This window comes from Lagopus leucura, unplaced genomic scaffold (assembly GCF_019238085.1).
Source record: "Lagopus leucura isolate 7727_CA_CO unplaced genomic scaffold, USGS_WTPT01 Super-Scaffold_100017, whole genome shotgun sequence".
Taxonomy (NCBI): Eukaryota; Metazoa; Chordata; class Aves; order Galliformes; family Phasianidae; genus Lagopus; species Lagopus leucura.
In genome coordinates, this window is record NW_024962271.1 from 3018567 (window position 1) to 3039540 (window position 20974).

At 43.4% G+C, this 20974-nt stretch overlaps 1 protein-coding gene across 4 annotated transcripts in view; it reads left to right on the forward strand.

Moving 5' to 3' along the window:
- Nucleotides 1-20974, forward strand: part of MAF (MAF bZIP transcription factor) — a 157580-nt gene that overhangs the window by 47139 nt on the left and 89467 nt on the right. For 3 of the 4 annotated variants that reach the window (XR_006180159.1, XR_006180160.1, XM_042876999.1), the window contains one exon: nucleotides 6783-8213. The exons of the other annotated variant lie outside the window; for it this stretch is intronic. The gene's annotated coding sequence lies outside the window, so the exon portion shown is untranslated. Of the gene's footprint in view, nucleotides 1-6782; nucleotides 8214-20974 lie in introns of those variants that run through there. 4 annotated transcript variants of the gene reach the window in all.

Genomic DNA, 20974 nt, shown 5'->3' on the forward strand with positions numbered 1-20974 from the left:
TTGACACACAGCATAATTTCAGCATCAACACTGAAGTTTAAAGGATCAGTGTGTCTTCATGAGATTTATATACAGAAAAGCCGTTCAACGGGAAAATCTAAATCAGACTTTGGTATGCACAGTGGGCCCCCCTAAGACAGAAAGCCTTATATTAGTTGCAAATAGGAAGATAGAGATGACCCTTTATCAGTAATTTCTAGGCATCCTTTCCACTTGAAAATCCAGCATGATTACAGTATATAAATCACAAGAAATGTGTGAATGTTTTCATGCTCACAAAATCAAACATTTGCTTTATGAATCTAACTCCAGCTAAACCATTTACGGATGCGCACGGTTCTCTGCAGTGAGCTACGCTGGGCTCGTATCACTATGTTTATTGCAGATGTCATTTTTAATATCACAGGGATATATTCTGAACAATTAAAACAGGGCATGTCTTTGGCATTTTACTCAATCTTGTAGCCTGTGTGAAATGTATTTGTAAATGTGGGTTCATTTCCAAATCGAGACAGATTCACACACCCTCGTAGCCAAACCCAGCACGAGAACCAACAATTAAATGAAGCCTGAGATCCAGTCCAAAGGAGGCATATACTCAATTTAATTTTTAAATAGCTTAATTAATAGTTTCAGTTCAAGCAAAGAAGTGAAAATTGGTCGAACTATGTAAACATCAGTTAGAAAAACACAATGTCCAGCCAAAGCAGCGTAGAAATTCTTTTAAGAAGAATGGTCTTTAAATTTAATTTAAACCTGGTTTTCTACCACTGGTGAAAGCCCCGTTCAGACAAGGCTCGAGCCACAAAGAATTACCAAGGTATGCTGAGAGTTTATTTAGTCTTTTCTTGTTCCGAGGCTGTGTTTCGCTCTGCAGTCATCATTTTCTCCCTGCTGTCAGCGTGTTGTTACCTTTTGGCAGCTTGGAATTCACTGAGAGCCTCCGTGTGTTTTGAAGCTGAGTTTAATTGCCAATGGGAGCTGTACGAACGCTACAAAACACTGCTCACAAATATTTACCAGAATTTTGAAATGGATTGGGATAGACTCCGCTATTGCGCTTCTCGTGTTTGCTTTCTGCAAACATTCAGGTTCAAGTTCTTATTGACATGGCTGTGGTGGATGGCAACACTTACATAAGTCCCAAGGCCAGGAGCATGCTTTGGTGCCGGAGCAATCTGGGAAGAGAAACAGCATCACGTGTCTTACCCAGCCAGGAAGTGCTCACAAGCGGCCCTCATATAATAAGAAGGGAACAACCTCTGATTTGGTGCTAGTTCCTGAATTCCAGGGGGACAAAGTGACAAAATACAGGAAACGTGTCTCTCTATTTCAGGGAACAGAGAAAGGGCATTTTTTAACCCAATAATTTTAGCAAGATCTTAGCCTCCAAGATCGTAATGTTTGGGTTAAAACAGCTGAATGTTTTCCTCTTTGTTTCTTGTTTTGCTTTAATCTGATTACATTTATAAAATGATAGAAGAATGAAGAGAAACTGTAGGTGATGAATATCAAGATTGGCTAAAGGTTGGTGTTAGCCTAAATTGCTTTAGGAAACTGACATCCACCCCATCAGCAGTTCTTACTGCTACGGCAAACTTCATGAGCTTGAGCCTGTATCTAGAGCTAGCTAGCTAAGGTGATTATTAAGAGAGTTGGAGGCTGATTTTCAACAAGATTTAAGGAACTGAGTCCTAGTGCAGTAAGGGAATTTGGGCAGTCCTTGTGGTGCATTGATGTATATTGATTGCGATAAAACCCTGATGGCCATGGAAGTCAAAGGTCCAACTGCATCAGAGTTAGGATTTCTCTTTATATCCTCCTCATGCCCACAGGTATAGCTATTTTTGGCTTTTGGTTGTGTTAATGTGTGCAGCAGAGATGCAAAAACAGTGGGAGATGACACCTTTTCATGCAAAACATCCAACCATTGGGGCTGTAGAGTGGCCCAGATGAACTGGCATTCTCCAGCTTCTTCCTAAAGTTAAGCACGCTTGAAGGGCTTTGCTAGGCAAAAGGAAGATGTAGAGAGGATTTTATAAATGGCAGTTGGGCAATTAATGTTAACCATCAATATCGGAATAGCTTAGATGGCATGATTAACTAGTAAGAGTTTTGAGCTGGCTGGTAATTTTAGATTAAATAGCCAGGCAGCCAGTGACTTGAATATTGATGAATATCCTGTGTTTTATTAATATGCATTCTCTATAAATTAGAGGCTTAGTACACAAAGAAGAAATCTAATGCTCTTGCTATTTTTCATTGCCACAGGTAGAGCTGAATAATTCATAGCAATTAATTTATTTCACTGATTTAGCCTTTTTGTGTGCATGTTGAGGGGGGGAGCATAAGTAGTCTGCAGGTAATTTTTTTCACATTTATTTATTATAAATAACTCACCAAACACATTTGAAGACTAGCTCTTAGTTACAGTGATTTTTTTTTTTAATTAAATTGAAGAATATGGGAGAAACTTGGGCAGAACTGCAAGCAATCCAGCAGTCATTACAAGAAACCAAGTGAATTTTAAATTGCAAAAAAAGCACAACTAATTGCAAATTAATTGACTGAGTGATGTAATTGATTGGTGCAATACCAGTTGTGTTGCATGTTTCTGCTCCTTATTTAATTGATTGTAATTCTTTAGGACCAAGATTTTCTAATAACTTTGTTTGTGTGCAGAATTTGCTATCTGTAACAAGTCACTAATGCATTTTAAATGGGGTGAATGGAAAGTTGCTCTTTTTGAAACCATGGGAAGATTTGCCGTTGACTCTGGAAGATACAGGATTTAACCTCCTAATGAAAACATTCCAGAAAATCCCTCTTGTGCAAATAGAGCTATAACACATCCAACCCAAATTACATTTGGTATTTAAGCAAATCTTCACAGTATCCAAATGCAGTTTTTTATTTCTTACCTTTCTTAGGTGGGGAGATGGTGCAACTCTAACTCTGAGATGCAATTCAGCGTGGCTGCATCCATGTCTCAGTGTCACACGGTCACACACAAAGCTGGTAATATCCAGAAACACACGAGGAGGAGGCTGTATGACTGCTGCCTCTCCCTTTTTGCTTGTTCTTGCAACATACTGCACAGCAGTAAGAGTTGCATAGCGTGCAATAAATCATTGCTTCATTATGCTCTTGTAGGCTTGTTTAGGGCACCTACTTCAGTACCAGCTCCAGAGGATTTTCTGTTCTTCACAGAAATTCGTCTCAGATATAGACTTCTGTTTTGATTTGCTGAGGGAAAAGAGAATCTCTATGTCTTATTTTTAAAATGATTTCCTAGTGCATGTGGCAATTCACATTACAGAACTTACTAAGAAAATAATTTGTGTCGGGAGATGATTTTAATTTGTAGGTGGATGATTTTGTTGAGAGGAGGCGAGAGGTTAAAGAAGGGTTTTGTGACCTGTCATTAGCAAACGAAGCATTCCTTCACTCCTTTCTTCCTTCTTCTCTTCTTGCCATCCTGCCTTTTTCCTTTGCTTCCCTTCTTTCTTTCTTCCATACACGGGAGCTGTCAAGCCATTACCTAACCAGGTTTTGTTGAATTGTTTTCAGCTGTAAAAGAAGCCTGTGTACCTCCAATAAGAAATAGTGTGAGGTCCTTGTTCACTTCATAAGCTGATAGCCAGCCCCAGCCTACGCTTGGGCAGGAAGACACCAAGCTGATAGAACAAGAATTTTTGGCATTTGGATTTGATTAAAGCAGACAAATGCTCTTAAGGAAATACATTTTCATTAGTTGTCCTAACTTAGTAACAAGGAGCAGTATTCGGCTTTGCTGATTTTGATAAAACAGTGTTTATTTATTGAAACATCCCAGACTGTACCTGCAGTGCGTTCGAATGCATGGAGTGGCAGCGTAAGAAATCAGGTATGTTCACTGCAGTGAGGTTGGGTTTTGCTGCAGTGTGACGAGGTGATTTAGGATCCGATCCAAACTCCTTGGAAATCAATGGAAGTGTTACCCTTGACTTTAGTGGGCTTTGATAATGGTTCCAGTTGTGGCAATAATTATTTCAATAGGGGGAGAATAATTTTCTGGCTTAAAAGATTCAATGTTTCGAATTGATAGCCTTGTTTGGGCAAGCTTTATATCTTGACTTTATCTGAATGTTTCTGCATGTGCCTTGCTCAGGTCAGCAGTCCCATGAAATGCAGATTTCTGTTTTGTGACCTTACTGAAATTTTGTAGATTATCCTGATGTGAAATTTGAAATCATTTTAAATTTACTCAAAACGTGACCTACCTTCACAAAGACCTCTCTGAGCAAAAATGGGATGTCTTCATAGCCTGAATGAAACACAAAAGTCTGTTTTGTGTAATCCGGGGTTTCATTTTGCATACTTCACTGTATCTCAGAAGCCTGGATGTACTTATTTGTTCTTAAACACTTATAAAGGTCCTAGGAATAGGAGATGTGCTGAGATACCGGAAAAGACTTTTTCCAGCACCCACTGCAACTTGAGCCCCCCATAAACATTTAGGACTCAGCGAGAATTGTACCCAACTCTATTTGATGGTGGTACAGTAGTGACCTTCTACATTGATTAAAGAAGTCACATTGATTGTCTTTGAAGGGAGCCACATCCACCTTTCTTCTGCCAAAAAGGAGGTGGCTGCAATGTGAAGCCTCAAGAGTGGGGCATTGCTCCTCCAAGTACATGGAAGACATCCAAGGGGAACTGGATAATGCGGATAATGGGATAGGGTTTCTTCCCTCCTCTCCCTCAAATACCATATAGCTAGATTTTAGCTGTCCAGAATTGAGCCTTAGAAGACTTTGATAGCAAATTAAAAGCTGATAAAGCTAAGGAAATGAGCTCTTTTTATAGGTTGCATAGGATGTTCAGCAGTTGAGCGTGTTGAAAAGGACTGGCAATTTTGGTTCTGTAGGGAATTTGAATGGTGATGGGGAACAGCTGATGCTGTGTAGACCGGCATGAGCAACCCAGTGGAAGGGATGGTGTGGTGAGGAAAAGAACTTTATCCCTCTGGAAAATCCACCTCTGGTGGTTTTCCATGCTGTCACTTTGGGGTGCCTTGTTTAAGAGAGGTTAATAATACCCAGTTTTCCAAAGATCACAATATCTTAACAATATCTGGCATCTTTAAGGCTCCTTTCGTTGGCACTGAGAAATACTGGCATCCAGAACTGTCACTTCTGAAAATCTGGGCCACTGAACCTGATATGAACTATCAGAAACCAAAGATGAAGGAGCATTTATGTTGGTGAATGTGTAGTAGCTTGAAAACTACAAATCAAAATAATTCACCCTTTTATGTGTAAGTCTCTTTATCTTTGATACACGAATTGAAAAGCTGTCTGGTTTCCTTGTAGTTTCCATAAGTAAACTGCGTGCAACCCATTACAATGCTATTTAAGCATTATTTAAAGTGCAGACATAAGGTCAAGAAAGCTCATCTGTATGCTAAAACGGAGCCGACTGAACCTTACACCTAAAACCAGCCAACAAGAAGGTCTCAAGTTCCACCATTCCCTTCTGACAAGGGTACAGCATGACAAATGGTGAAGCACCACAAGATCAAAGTGCTTTTTCAGGGAGAACAGTAAATTCAGAGACAGAAAGACACTAAGTCCTGGTGCAGGTGTCTGCTGTTGGAAAGCAGTCTTCCTCAAACAGGACACTTCCAGCCCATTGCAAAGGGATGAGGCAGAACTGCAAGCTGGGAATAATAGCACTGGAACTTTTCAGTTCTGAATGGTGAAAAGAAACTTTTCCATGCACATGGAAGGACAATGTCATATGTTTTGCTCATATGCTAGAATTACTTGCCCCTGTCTGAAGCTACCCTGCCTTTCTGAAGGATTGTGCCCCTAAATAGCCACTTTAGAGAGGCTATTCTGCATGATGATAACAGAGCAGAGGATGGATGATTTGTTAATCACTAGCTAAGGTTATTTGTGAGAACCTAGGAAACAATAGCCTCATAAATCATTTGTCTTATTAAATGTAGTTCTTCCCATGTAATTTGGTCATCATTGGGCAAGCTGTGTTTCAGTACTCTTAAGTAGAGAATCAACTGATGTTAGCTGAAGTTTGTGGAATTGTGGAAGGTATAATAGTAATAAATAGCAGAGTATTAAGAAAAAAAACCAACAAACTAAAGCAAAAACCTGGTTATTTTTCAGCTTTTTTTTTTTCTTCTTTCTTTCTTAGGGTTTTTTTTCCCCTACATATTTTTAATCTATTTAAGGTCACTGACAGTAGCTTTGCTTCTCTTGCCTTCTTCAGCTACTATGCTGCTATTTTTGTTTGGAGCAATAGAGTGGTTTTACAGTAGTTCTCTGGTTGTCTCCAATTTCTGGGGGACACTAGTTCACCTTCAGAGCATTTCTGGAGCACGAGGAGATCCACTAGGGAGCTCTCTCCAAAGGCAAATCAGAACTTGGTGGGACATTCAGCTCTGATCCCAAGGGTGAGCCACGCTACCGTGAAGTTCTCTGGGGTGTATGTAACACTACTTTGCAAGAGAAGTGCTGTCAACCCACTGTGAGCACCCATGCCACCCTGGAGTGGAGCTTGTTCTACAAAGAGGATCAAATGCTTTATGTGATGCCTTTTTTATTGGTGTCTGGCAGTTCTTGCTACTGCTATTACTCCTTCTTCCACCAAGTCTTCTGGCTCATTATCCTTTCTGCTCATTAACTGTTCCATCTTCTGTAGCTGTTCCTTCTTGTTGCTCTCCTTATTTTTTTTCTACTTTTATCACGTTTTGTGATCCCTTTTCCAATTTCCAACCTTAGTCTCCCAGAAGACCTGGAGTGGTGACGTCTGGACTGAGAAGAGATCACACTGCTTATAAATCTGCACCATGAGGAGGCCAAAAGTTTCTTCAGCAGCAGGAGGTAAGCCAGGACTGCTGGCGGGTATGAGGACCAGAGAGCAATGTTCCATACATTGAAGAAGAAGAAAGTGGTGCTTTTGAGGAATAGACTTTGAATCAGCATCACAGTCCTCCAGAGAAAGCTCAAAGAGCTCTTCAGGTGGGAGCACACCACCCAGCCAGCTGCTTGTTGGGTTTAGCCCATGGACGTCTGGGGTCTGCACACCAGAGACTGAGAACTCTTGACTTATCTTAAATTTCCTCTTTGTGGACTTCTGATGTGACAGGAATGGCACCAAAAATTCAATGTACCTGCTTTGCCATAACTTTTCCATACTGCTGACTTTCCCAGGACTACATTCCGTTCAAATTACGGGAACTTAATTACGTGAGGCTTAATTTCAGTTGCTTGGCCAGCTTTAAAAATATATATTCAAATTTGGACCTCGGGGGCAGAATCTGGGGAGCCTCTTTGTCCTTTCGCTTTGTGTTAACGTAAGTGAAGAAACTATGCCTGTGAATCTCTGCTTTATTACACCTATTCCAAGTCAGTCTCACTTCTGCTGAGACTTCCCAGACTTTCAGCAATGCAAGAGGGGGCATGAAATACCCCTAATATTATAGTCTATGCTTCTGAAACAGTCAAAAGATATTTGTCTCCTGCTTACGTGTTTTCTTGTAAATAAAACGCGTTGAGACCAGATACGGTGTTACACTGATTTTACACCAGAAAAAAAAAAAAAACATGTATTGTCATTTTACATAAAAATGCTGTGTTGTCTGTATGTATGTTGAGTAAATGTTAAAGTGTTTAATTGCAATGTAAAAGATTGGAGAGGGAGAACTGAAGGAGGGGCATGGAAGAGAGAGAAGGTAAAAGGACACAGAAGGGGAATGGTGGAATTGGAGGCTGGTATTGTCAGAGCATTACTGGAGAATTCCTATGATTGGGACTTATTACCTTCCTAACACTCCTTTCATTATCTGCTGCTAGAGTGATCAGTAATGAATGGCCTCCCAGTTTCATTGCTCACTCCCTCTAGAAGCTTTTGCATCATTTGCTCCCCTCCCCAAGATCTCTTTTCTTAAGTTCTAAGAAATTAAGGCGCTAAGATTTCACTTTTCTGCTGTAGTTGATGTGTTCTTCTGGTATATCTATGTTGTTACTTTGATAGCAAGGGCCCCACAGCACTTTGTGTTACACTTCCATCTATCACATTGTGATGATCAAGAATACATTGCAGCTGATGCGCAAACACTGATGTATATCTGGAGTTGGGCACCCACCTCCAACTCAGCAGATTAAAAACAAGGCAACAAGGAAGATGTGTTTTGTTTGTGGGGTTTGTTTGTTCGTTTGTTTGTTTAAAGCTTCCAATCAACTAGTGGGTTATCCTCAATGCAGTGGCAGCATGCCCCTTTCTTCTACTGCATGGCAGTGCTACAGCATGCAGAACAGATAAATAACAGGACTGCACTTCTGTTTTTAGGGAGTGACTGAGTGACCTTGCCTAGCTGGTGTGGCCATGCAGGAGAGGGCTCCTTGCAGGGGGCTGCTGCTGTATCTTCAAGGGCTGAGGGTTGAGTTCCTTCTGCAGGAGTGAAGAGAGGAAATGACCTTCACCCAGCTGAGCACGGAACAACAGGAAACCCTTGTGGTTTGAAGCTCTGTCCGCTTCCCACCCCCTAGAATCTGGCACTCAGGGGTGGTTTGATGGGCTGTCAGGGTTTAGCTGCTCTACGTATATTAACAAAGTATGTTGATGATTCATAGCAAAGTGGTGTGTGCTGATTTAAGTGATGGGCTAGCCATTCTGTAATGGATTTGAGAATTCCCAATCAGATTGTACTTAGTTTTATCAAGTAGGAAGCTGGCAGGCTGTGTTTTAATCAACTGATAGCAGCACTTGGCAACTGGCATCCCACTAGTGAACTGGTGAGCTTTAGAATACTTCCCAAAGACCGGCTCGTGGAACTGCAGGCAGCAGCATCCCCTCAGATCTCCCAGGTTTACCTCCGTGTTGTTCTATTGAGCCAGTTTCTTCCCCGGAAAAAACTTCCAGCTGGAAGCACAAGGCGATGCGGCACATACAGATCCTTTGCTGCTCTTTTGCCAGTGTTGGAGAGGGGGATGAAATGAGGCAGAAGACATTTGTTCAATCTTCTAGGAACATATGTCAAAACAACCTCCTGGATATAGCATGAAATCCCAGAACTGTGCAAATTCAAAGATGTGATGTTGGCATAAGTTTGTGAGCACTCACACTCTGTAAGTGAGATCAGTCTGGCATGGGACTGCACCAGGTGGGACATGGCCTTTTCCCCTTTGAGCCAGGCTGCTTTGTGGCCTGTTATCCCACTTCATCTCCTGAGCAGCATCTTGTATTCTCACCTATACCAGCAGGCATGCAGAATGTTCTCCTTTCAGGATGAAGCTCAGCAGCCTCCTTATTGCTTCTGCACAGCCCCAGTTGAGCATCCTCGCAGTGCAAACTCTCAGGTGCCATAGCTACCTTAAATAATTTCCTGCTCAGGATTTATATGCTACCACAATTATTGAGCTATGCAACCATCTACACCCACGTAGCTGTATTTGAGCACAGAGTCAAACCTGGGGAGCGGGTTTGTTGTGCCTAGCTCCTATGTAGTAGTTACAGTGCTTAGCAACCCACCTCCAATATAAATATATCTGCTACTCTCAAGAGCAGGCTTTGAAAAGCACCAGAAGGGATCACTCCCCCATAAGGATTTATTTCAGCATTGCAGAGCAGTGAGGACTTGGAAGGAGAAATCCTGCTCCCAGTTATCTTTCGATTCAGAGAGGTCAAGATTTCACTGAAGGCTGATGGAGCTCAGGTGAAGCTTTCTGTGATAGATGATGAGTCTCTTTGAAGATCATAGAAATACAGAATCATTGAATCATTTGAGTTGGAAGGGACCACTAAAGGTCATCTAGTCCTACTCCCCTGCAATGAACGGGGAAAAAGTCGATCCTTTGGGATCTGATCTTGAGTTTTGCTGCCATACAGGGAGCCAACAATGCGGGTTTTGTGAAGGGGTTCCATAGCACCTCCAAACTAACCAAGGGTTGCTCCAGGCAAAAACTCAGTAGGCTGCTAGTCAACTGTATCATCCTCCTTGTTCAACACTGACCAGGTGCTGATGGCTCTCAGAAGGAAATAGTGATTGCAAGGATACAAAATTGCCAAACTGACAAAAAGCAGTACAAGTGAAAGTGAGTACTAGAGAGGGGTGATTCACTGGGAAATGGCATGGTTAAAATGGTGAATCCTGTGTGAGGGAGGTGGTGTAAACATAGGGACTGGATGAGTGGAAGATGCGATGAACATTTTTAATCAAGTCTGTAATCTAAGAGGAAATTTTAACTTCTGCCTTTGTTATGATCTGCTATCCACTATGTGAAAATCAGAGAAACCAAAAAAAGGTCCCTATCTGCAGTGTCACCCTGCCTGGGCACTTCACCAGACAATGGTGCAAAAACTGATGTTAAGGTTTCCAGTGCTGAAGTCACCAAAAAGGCATGTGAGAGCAAAGCTGCAAAAAGTCATAGGTTTTCCCTCCCTGGATTGGAGATCATGTGAAATCGCAGAATTTCCACAAGGTTGTATGTGTAGCAGTCATGTTAGAGTGTTTTACAGATTAAAATAAAAGCATATCTTGAAGACATAATGATTTAGTTTTGAAGCAAGGTAGTTAATTCATCTTAATATGTGGAAGAAAACCCCCCAGTTAAGAGCCTATTCTTGATTTTCCCACTGATGTTTTGTGCATTTATGTTCATTTATTGCACTATTTGCTTGCTTTTACAAAATCCCCACCACACAATCATTTAATTTCTGAGAGTGTCTCCAGGGACAGGAGGCCACACTAGAGTATCTCGCATTGTGTGTCATTCAGGCAATGTCTCCTGAATCATAAAAACAATAGAAAGGGAATGGTACTTGAAGAGCAGATTCACCCTCCTTTTCCCTTTTCTGAGGTGTTTTTCCCAGCACATGCTAGCACACAAACTTGTCAGCAACTTGCTTAAACACCAGTTTCAGGGCATCAAAAATAAATTGCATAAATCTCAGTCTGCATCCCTGTGCCTCCAACGGGGTCCTTTGAATTAGAAGAGGTTTTCAGGGGGACGATCCTGTTGCTTTTGATATTATTTTCAAGTTTGAATCTAATGCTAGAACATCAATCCCAGCTCATCCAATTGACCACAAAGACCATAATCAATTTGATTTTATATGGTAAATCCATTCCAGATTACCACTTCAACTGCATATTTCTGCATGCAGGAAGTCTGCACTAAACTATCTGGCCTGATTAATACCTGATTATGGGGTGCAATTGCAACATAACTGCGTGACAGGAAAATAATCCTTTAAAAAAAAAGAAGCACTGAGGGTGTCAGAAGAGAAGGAAAATATCAGGATTGAAGCAGCTCTCACAATTTCTCATTTCCATTTATTTAAAAAAAAAAAAAAAAAAAAAAAAAGTAATTGAGACTTAAAAGAGAAAGAAAGAAAAGCCCTCCATGACTTTAAGTGTAAAATCCATTTTAGTAGCAGGAAGCTGTTATATGGTTAGAGCAGTTATTTTTATTGTCTGTCTGGGTATAGTTTTTAACTGCAGGCACAGGATAAATCAATAGTGTCATAAAGCTACTCTCACCCGGTGCCCTTTCTAAAGGGACATTGTTCGGTGGCTGTGCTGGATGTGACACAGGCTGCTGCTTTGATGCACAGAATTACACGGCTGTGTGCTAAGGGAGAGCTCAAGTGCAGCACATCTTTAGCAGCATCTCCTCATCCTTGTGTTCCGAGAGCTACCAGATTAAAAGCAAAACAAAGCATTCACAGAAACACACGCACACAAAAGCTACAGAAGTACTTCATCAGAAGAGGGTGGGTGGGCTATTCTGGCTGTTCTCTTGCGAAAGATACTCCCAATGAATTTGTCCATTCATAAATCTTCTAAATTTCCAAGATGATCCAAGAAGAGAAAGCTTGCAGTGATTCCCAGTGTCGTCCCTACAGCTTAAACCTGAGCATAGTCTGCTTCATCCCACAGCAGGGATGGACATAGCAGGACCTGACTGTAGGAAGCTGGAGCTAGATAAATCCAGCTTGGATGTGTGCCTTTTTAATAGCAAGAGTAGTTAGCGGCTGGAACAGTTGGCTTAGGAATGTGGCAAATTTAGCATTACTTTCAGTCTCTAAATCAAGAGCAAGTGTCTTTCCAAAGATATGCAATAGCTTCAGCAGAAGTTATGGCTTTGATGCTGAAATGAGTGGGTGAAGTTCTTCAGCTGTGTTGCATAGGAAACAAAACCAGATGATGGCGATGGTCCTTTTCAGCTACTCTAATCCATTAAATCCTAGTTGGGGGCCCATCGCACGCTGGGGTTTAAAGCAGTCTGTTGGCTTTTCTGGATGGTTTCTGTGGGCGATACACATTCCAGAGCTGGAGCTGACAAACTCCATCTAAATGCGTATCCGGAATTGACACACTTCATAATTTACAGCTCTTTAATCATTGCCTCTGAATGCCACTCCAGAGCCATTCCCCTGCAGCTGAGCTCACTTTGTATCTCCTGTGCAGTGTAAGTGTTCACTGGCAGAGATGCACCAGGGGCTGATCCCAGCTGAAACCCACACCCCAGAACAGCCACCAGTGACCTGGGCGGTGGAGAGGTAAACCCTACCAGATCAAATTCTTAAGTAATTTATTGTCAGCAAGGAACGCTGTCGAGGAAATTAATCACTCCTCTCCTTGCTTTTGCATCGCAACTTCCCCAGGTTGCACTTGTGACAAAGGCACGAAAGCTGTTCTTGTGCTGCAAGTGGGAGGTGCAGACAGCGACAATCTGTGCCCTGTCTGTGGAATCGATGCCGAGACAGCTCTATTTTCACATCCAATCACACGCCGATTGGTATTACCTTGGGATTTGTTTGGGGGACGGCTATTGAGAAGTGGAATTGGAGTTGGGATTTAGTGAGATTAAAGGAAACAACAGAAAAGTAATGCAAGTGTTTCCTGAAGGTAGCACAGCTTGTAAGTCTGCTCGGTGAGCGTGGGAGCCATTGATGGCAAATAAGATTTATCCCAGTAACCTAATCTTTGTTTCCCTTCTCTCTGCAAAATGCTTAGTGCTGGATTTTGATGTCTATAAATACTGATCTGGGTTTCCCTTCCTTTCTTCCCTGGGAACCCCAGTACTCGGGAACCAGAGCAGCAAATGTCAAGGAACCAAAGACACCCTCATGGCTATGAGAAACAGCATAGAGAAAAGCCCACAAACACTTCCCAGATTGCCAAACTTTTTTGTAAATAGCCGGTGGCTGCCTGAATAGCAGCAAGCAGCGACAATAATAATAAATTACAGTAAATACCATGCTGCCAGAAGTGACAGCAAACCAAACCCACTGCTGTTCAGAAGTGAATTGGAGAAAATATTTCTTAATCTCTTTTTGTGTTATTCAGTCAGCCGTGATGATTTATAGTACTCCAAAGAAGTTACTGTACAGAGTTGTTTCTTAATCATCCGTCGTAGCATCTTGCTATTATCTGCATGTGTCTGTGCTTCGGCAGAGGCTCCAGTGTGGTTCAATGCAGTTGTTTTGCTGGGGAAAAAACTGCTGATATGAGGTCTGAGATGGGAAAGCTGTGCTGATCCATTGCTGAACAGTGCTATGCGTGGAGGTGTTGCTCAGGAGATGTGTAGTTTGGGTCTTATTGGCTATGTGAGGCATTGGCACAGGCTGCCCTGGGAGGTGCTGGAGTCACCATCCCTGGAGGTTTTCAAGAAGAGTGTAGATGTAGCAAAGAGGGACTTGATTAGTGGGCACAGTGGGAGTGGCTTGATGGATGGACTGGATGATCTTAGTGCTCTTTTCCAACCTTAGCAGTTCTATGCCTCTGTGATTCTATGAATAGACCATGTTCAGTACTGCCGGGGCTCTGGGAGTTTGGTTTTGGATTGGTGTGCATCAGGAGGATGTAGGGAATGTCTGTGGGCATGCTTATGGTCAGCATAAGAAAATAAAATGGTGGGGGATAAATGAGGCTGGGAACACAGTATCGGTTGTGGCTGTCTTTGTCAACTTATTACCAAGATTTATACGTGACGCAGTGAGGACTGCTCAGTGACACATTTTAATTTAATTAAATTTCCTGTTGGATTGATGTCTGATCAATCAATAATGTTAATGTTTTTGCAATTTAGAGATTAAAGCTTGGATGAGCGGATATTGAGATACTCTCACATCCAGCTGCCTGGGAATATCTTCTTCTGCTTCCATTTCTCCAAAAACACGATTTGGGTTGGGATGCACCCTGGGGTTCAGGCCAGCCCTGGAAATTTTGCTACCTCCTGGCAGTGGGTACAGAGCCATGCAGCAGTGTTGCTGCTCAGGGAGACCCAGTTGCATAGACTGTAAGGCCCAGGTCTGTGCAAAATCCTTCTCTTTCTGATGTTTAGTATGGAAAAAGTTTGAGGAATGGGGAATTGCTGGAGTGATTCTCCCTTTTGTTCTGCTCTTCTTGTTCTGCAAAGCAGCAGTGCAGAGGCTGCAGCTTTGGAATCTAATGGCCACCAAGGTGTCCCTGCCCATGTTCCAGATGCCATTCACAGGTCCATATTCCCAACAGAGCCCCTTCAGCAATGAGTTAGCTGCCTTCCAGGCAGAATCCAGGTCCAGAACTGAGCCCGAGCTACTCAAAGCTCCTTGCCTGCCCAGATTTCTTACGGATGAGCTAATTGCACTCCACCCTCTTTAGGCTCTGAAGATAAAGAGATGCTGCAGCATGTCCACAGAACGGCTTTTTTCTCTCACTTCGTTCTCTGCCTCAAATATTTTAGTAGTGAGGTCAGGAGAGGTTCTAATGTCTACAGGGCAGTTATTCTGCACTGACTTTTGCATGAGGCAGTGGGGTCTTACACAGCCCTTTAAAGACTTATGACTCAAGTAACTCAAGTAAAAAAAAAAAAAAATCTACATTTTTAAACTTGTAAAAGTGTGAACCCAAATTTCATTTGAGTTGCAGCCGTGAGCCATTGTCTCAAAAAGTCAAGCTCATTTGTCAGCTCCTAGCACAGCTGAAGCTCGGGCTGGAAGCAGTCTGAGGTGTGCAGGCTCAGCTGTCCTGCTTACAGTGCCCAGGTCTGCCAGAGCTGACGGGGTGCTACACAGGTGCTTGTATGCTGGTCATATTCAGAGTAGCCTTAAAAGGGCCAATTTCATACCCAATTTCAACACTGTACTGTACTCCAGAAAATCTGTACTCTTTACCCATAAGGGAAAAAGACATTTCACCTAGAAATGTACCAAAAGTTAGGCAGGCTGTAGGAAGCAATGCCACTGATTTGGGTGGAATGGCCACTTGCACTGCAAGAATCTCACTTCTGTCTCTGTTGTGAGCACAGGAAGGTTTGACAAGTGAGCTCTCCTGAGCACTGCCTTTGGGAGAGATGTGGTACTGGAGGCCTGGGGATGTGCAGGTGGGTGTGTGGGAGTGTGTGTCTGCACACAGGGCAGAGGAGGGTGTTTATGCTTTGGAACAGACCGAGGGAAGTGAACTACAGCTGAACTAACTTATTAGGTGGGAGCTCTGATATGTAACACTTTCAAGGCCAGCCTCCATATGTGGGAATGCTGTACCCAACTAAGATTTTTTTCTCTTGTCCTTCCTCTTCCTTCCTTCCTTTCTTCTTCTTCCTTTCTTCCTTTTTTCCCCTTCCTTTCTTCCCCTTTTCCTTCCTTTTTTTTTGTCTTTCCCTCCCCTCCCCTCCCCTCCCCTCCCCCACCTTGCCCACTGGGCATGCAAGTTTCAGCCCTGGCCAGTTTGCTATTTGGGGGTTTTAACATGTAAGGAAGGTGGAAGTGCATGGCAAGGACACACTTTCAGTCCCATGACCACAGTTCCTGCACTGAAGTCAGTGCAGACAGCATCTACAGACTTCTTTTTGGAGTTCATTTTACCTTGAAGACTAAATTCTTATCGGAAAATAATTTATTATCTGAGAGGGCTGTCACTTACAAGCTAGTAAAAGAACTTCAGCTGCACTTTTACTGCCTTCCGCATCAAACATCCATGCTGAGGGTGGGAATTTTCTTGTCAATTGTGATACAGCACCATCTATAACACAACCATGTGGGTTTCTTGCATTCACCTGGTTTCCAGGCAGCAAGTTAGAATCCAGATTGTTTGTATTATACAACTTACCAACTCTATATCAAGCCACAGTGTGTGTGGGGCAATGCATCAAAACCCAGCAGCCACCAGGAGCCAAAGCATTGAGTTGGTGTTACACAAAGGGCACAGCAGGTCAAGCCTTCTGCAGCGACCTATCAGATGTGAAGGAAAAGTACGTGCTCCTACCCTTTGCATTCTGGAGCTGCCCATTGTGCTCTGGAAGTCATTTCATTTGTGTTTTTGCCCTCAAAAATGAAGTTGTGAAGAGCTGCATGCCCTCCCATCCCCATGTTGTAACTCCCAGCTCCGTGCTAAGCTGTGTTTTGCTTGTTATGCCTTCAAAATCCAGAAAAGATGAAAGTGAAAATGGATCAGTAGGGAAAGCCCCAGCACAGTAATCTGCAGGTTCTGCTAAGAAATGCTCAAAAGAGCCAAACTTGGACGGGTGGGTTGGAACAGGGACCTAAAACTGTGATCTAGATGATGGAATGGCTCAGAAAGAAATGGTCCTGTTTCTGCACACGTGCAAGATGTCTGGGATTCCTAAGTGGAAGGGGAATAGAGAAAAGTAGAGAATGGGTTATTCTTTCAATGTATATTTTTAATTATGGCCCATATATCATTCAGAGCATTGCCTTGAGCAAAGAAAGATAAAACAGCAGAAGCAATAGCAAGGTTTTCACACATGTAGCCAGTCTCAAAATCAATGGAAGGGAGGTATCTAAATACTTTTAAAAACCTGACCACTAATTCCCCAAGGGCCCTTTGGATATCACAACCTTAAATCCTTGCGGACATCTCCTGATGCCCACATGTACCCAGGGCAGTGTTCAGTTATCAGAGGAAAGGCTGAAGAAAGGTTCTTAAGGGTGGCCGACTTAAAGCTGTGAGCTCTCATTGCTCCTCATCTCTTTGGTCACTCAGCTCCTTGCCAGCAGCTAATGAGAGGAATTTGGTGACTCTCCACCAATGCATTTTGGTAAGACAGAAGGTACAAAGGGCTTTTTTTCTTTTTTTGCATGCAATTAGAATCAATAAATATTCAGGCAAATTAAAAACCACTTTCCACTGAGGATGAGGGAATCCACGCAGATGAGGGCTCTCCCCTGGACTCTCCCTGCTCTGCCAGCCCCATGGCTTGAGCTGCACAAAAGAGGAGCTATCCCAAGGTGAGGGTACACGCGTGGCTTGCTTAGCCAAGGTGACTCCTCTCATCTGTTACATATCACAGGGTTATAAATAACATAGCATCCTGCGTCTGATCAGGCCTGGGAGGCTGGCAGCCCCCTCCCTCCTTCGGGATGCTGGAACAATCACCATCCAGCAAGCACTTTGGTGTGTGCTGCAGAGATGGGCTTGTGCTCCGCTCCCCTTTAATTAGAGTTTATTGGCAAAGCAGCCCCATTTCTCTGCTCCCAGAAAATCGAGGCTGTCAAGGCCTAATTCCTGGGGCCGATCAGGTATGAGCTATGTTTACCGAGTCCCTCCAGGATTAGCTGGTTGCTATCAAATTGGAGGAGCGTATTTCTATCAATGAAAACCGCTATGACAAGGTCTGTCCCCTGAGACAAACTGCCTATTCCGGGGAGGCTTTAAATAGGAGCAATAATGGTAGTGAGCAGCACTGAGTTGAATAATTAGATTGTTCTTCATAAATCCTCGAGCGAGGACTTCCAAGCAGGTCCATTATGTGTGTCGTATGTTAGCACTGAGCTTTATGTGGTGTGGACACTGCTCGGCATGGGGCGGTGGTGACGGGTGAGTAAATCAGCAGCCAGGGACTGCGAGACAGCTCCTTCCCTCCTGGCTTTCCCCATGGAGATCATCTGCTCAGAAATACAAACACCCATCCTATTTATTTTATTACTCAAAGAGTTTTCAAGAGGACTATCTAGAGTGATCTTTGAATATTTATGTTTTGTTTGTTTATATTTAGAGGCTGGAAAACACACATATTTTGTTCACATCCCCAGACTGGTTCATTTACTGATTCGTTTAAAACATCCTTGCAGATCCATTGAGAGATAAGTTCTCCTTCAGAGGGTTACAGGCATATAATAGCAGCTCAGTATTATCTCCACATATCCTTGGTGGGATTTCCCCCTGCCAACTGAGAACTCAGCCTTTTTTTCCTCCCTAATCTTTCCTTCTCCCTCTTCTCCTTTCAATTATTAAGATTTTTTCTCTCCTTCTCTCTCCCTGTGTCAGTTACAGAGAGAAAGCTCAGATGAGCAAATGTCATTTGACTCTAATCCCAGCTGGTACTTTTTTAAATGTCTAAGAGAATCTACCAGGCAGCAGGGGTTGTGGACACAGCCTGTGTGGCTCGTGTAGCCACTAAGTGGCCCCAATGTGCTCCACTCAGTTACAGATAGGATCTCAGAACATCACAGGACTTGGAAGGGACCTCTGGGTATCAAGTCCTCATGTTTGTGAGAGCTGGCTGAACGCTGCTGGTAAGGAGAACAAGAAATGTCCTTCCAACAGTGACAATGTACACACCTAACTATTTTGTCCGCCAGTAAGCCTGGTGTCACCTTAAGTTCTGTACAAGCTGAATGGCAAAAGAAGCCCTGACGATAACCTGAACACCCAGCCCATGTGCCTTGGTGCATACAAGCAGCATGGTGGCTCTTATGCTACCTGTGACCAAAGAGATGAGCAATGAGAGCACGCTAATTACAGAGTCACAGAGGCTGTGAGTTTGGAACCATTTCCAACAGATCCTGCTGAAGAGTTTGTCCTTCTCTTCCGTATACCCCCCATACTGACAGGCTGCTCTCGGGACTCCCCAGAGCCTTGACTTGCACTAGAGCAGGATGGGCTCTGAGCCTGCTGTGACCCAGCAGCTCACCACTACCCTCTGCCCTCCCATGGCCTCACTGCCACTCATCCCTTCTTCGTCCCTAATTGAGAATTTCTCCAGCATCAAAACACTGTCAGGATAAACAGTGCTAAGCATTTTACGAGGCAATTTAGGTGATAATCATCAGAGTAATAGAATAATGTTATCCATATTCATTTAAAGGTGCGCTGTGCTTTCCTTTCCGATTAGCGTAAAATTCTCCTTCTTGCCAGGCTACGGCAATAAAGTGGCTGTGAGAATTTTTAAAGGCGCATTCTTCCTCACATCATGAGAGCATGAATTCAAGGAATTTCCGATTCATAAGGAGTTTGCATTCCTGGGACACTGGGCTCAGCACAGCCCCCCTGCATGCTACGACCACAGCTCTGCTCCTGCTGCTCTGCTTGGCTGAGCATTGCTTGGAGCATGGGGGGGGGAACAGCCATAGCTCCTCTGCTGCTGGCCCTGGAGCCTCCAGGTTCTGTTCACTCAGCCCTGTGCTGTGATCAGGACATGTAGACCAGGAGGTGGTTTTCAGTGCAGTGCCTGGGAGTTTGCACATAATCTCATTTCCTATTCTCTGCCTGTAGTTACGTTCTGTGAAAGCGGAGTTCAGCCTTCTCACCAAGGTCTGGGCAGGTAAAACTGGTCCCAGTTGGAGACAGGGCTGAGTCAGCCCCGCTCCTTGCTGCAGCTTCTGGCTGCAAGCTGCCACTCTGGGAAGCAGCTGGGCATACACAAAAGCTGGGCTGAGGCACCCAGGACACTTAAAGGAAATGGGAAACGTGTCTGTGGACATTAGATGATTCAGGGCTTGCTGGCAGTTGAACAGAAGTTCTTAGGATTTCAGTATGGAACTCGGGCAGTTTTATTCCAGCCTGTTCCCACGGTGGGCACCCCCGTGGCATGATGGACTTGGCCTTGGTGCTAGGTTGGGGCAGGGCACAGATGGCACCTGCCATTCTCAGGGGCATGCCATGGGGTCCAGCACAGCCTGGAAATTTGGGCACTGCAGTCATGAGCACCAAGTAAGCTCCTTCGGTACACTGACTTCATGGTAAGGTTCAATTTTCAGAAGCTTTGGGGAGTACCTGCCTGAGCCAAGAGCTGCTTCACCACCACCTCATTTCCCTCTTGCTCCATGCATCTGCTGGCTGGTCCAGTGCCAGGCTCCTCACTGACGCGGATATCGCTTATGAAAATAAAGGCAGTGTTTTTCTCATGCACCAGAAAATCCTTCTGAAGATGAGGAAATATTTGCTGTGAGAACACAAGGTGTTCTTTGCTCTCCCAAGATTACTTTGTAAGCCCACAACACATCGTTCCAAACTATGTTGGTAGATTGTCTGAATTTCCTAAAGTAGGTTTAATAAATAAAGACTCGGGGCTGAAAATGCAGCCTATTTGCAGGAGGATTTTTCATTACATTTCATGCCTATCTCAGCTTTATGAGGATATGCTGGCTTAACTCCTTTCTGATGCTGTTTCTTAATACAACCAGACTTTCTAGATTAGTAGAGGTATATGAAACAAAAACCTAGCATTAGATTTGCAGAATGTCTGTTACTTACACTAGATAGTAGTTAGACAGTAATCCAAGACAAAAGACATTCACTGTCACAATAACAAATCCATTTTAAAATCCATTTTCTGCAAAGCCACCAAATCAGCACAGCAGCTTCCTGGCAAATGTATGATAATGTCTATTTACATAGGAACTTTCATCCCTGGAGCTTCCCCCAAAAAATGCAGTGGGGGGGCAGAATCTGGAAAGGGGAGATCCCAGGGCACAAGGGTGGGGTTGGACAGCTGTGGCAATGCCATGCAAACAGACCTGGCTTTTTCCCTGAAAAAGAGATTTTTACAGACTCCTGAAAAGCACCAATATTTTGCTCAGTATTAATGGGAGTTTGACTTGAAGGCAGCTCGAGCTGCACAGCAATGCTTCCAACACTGATTTATGTATTAAATGCAGCTGATCTGCTATTTTCATTATCTTGATGTGTTTTTGATGTTTGATTTTCATACGAGCAGCAGCCAGGCAGCCCTGGGAGCGGTTT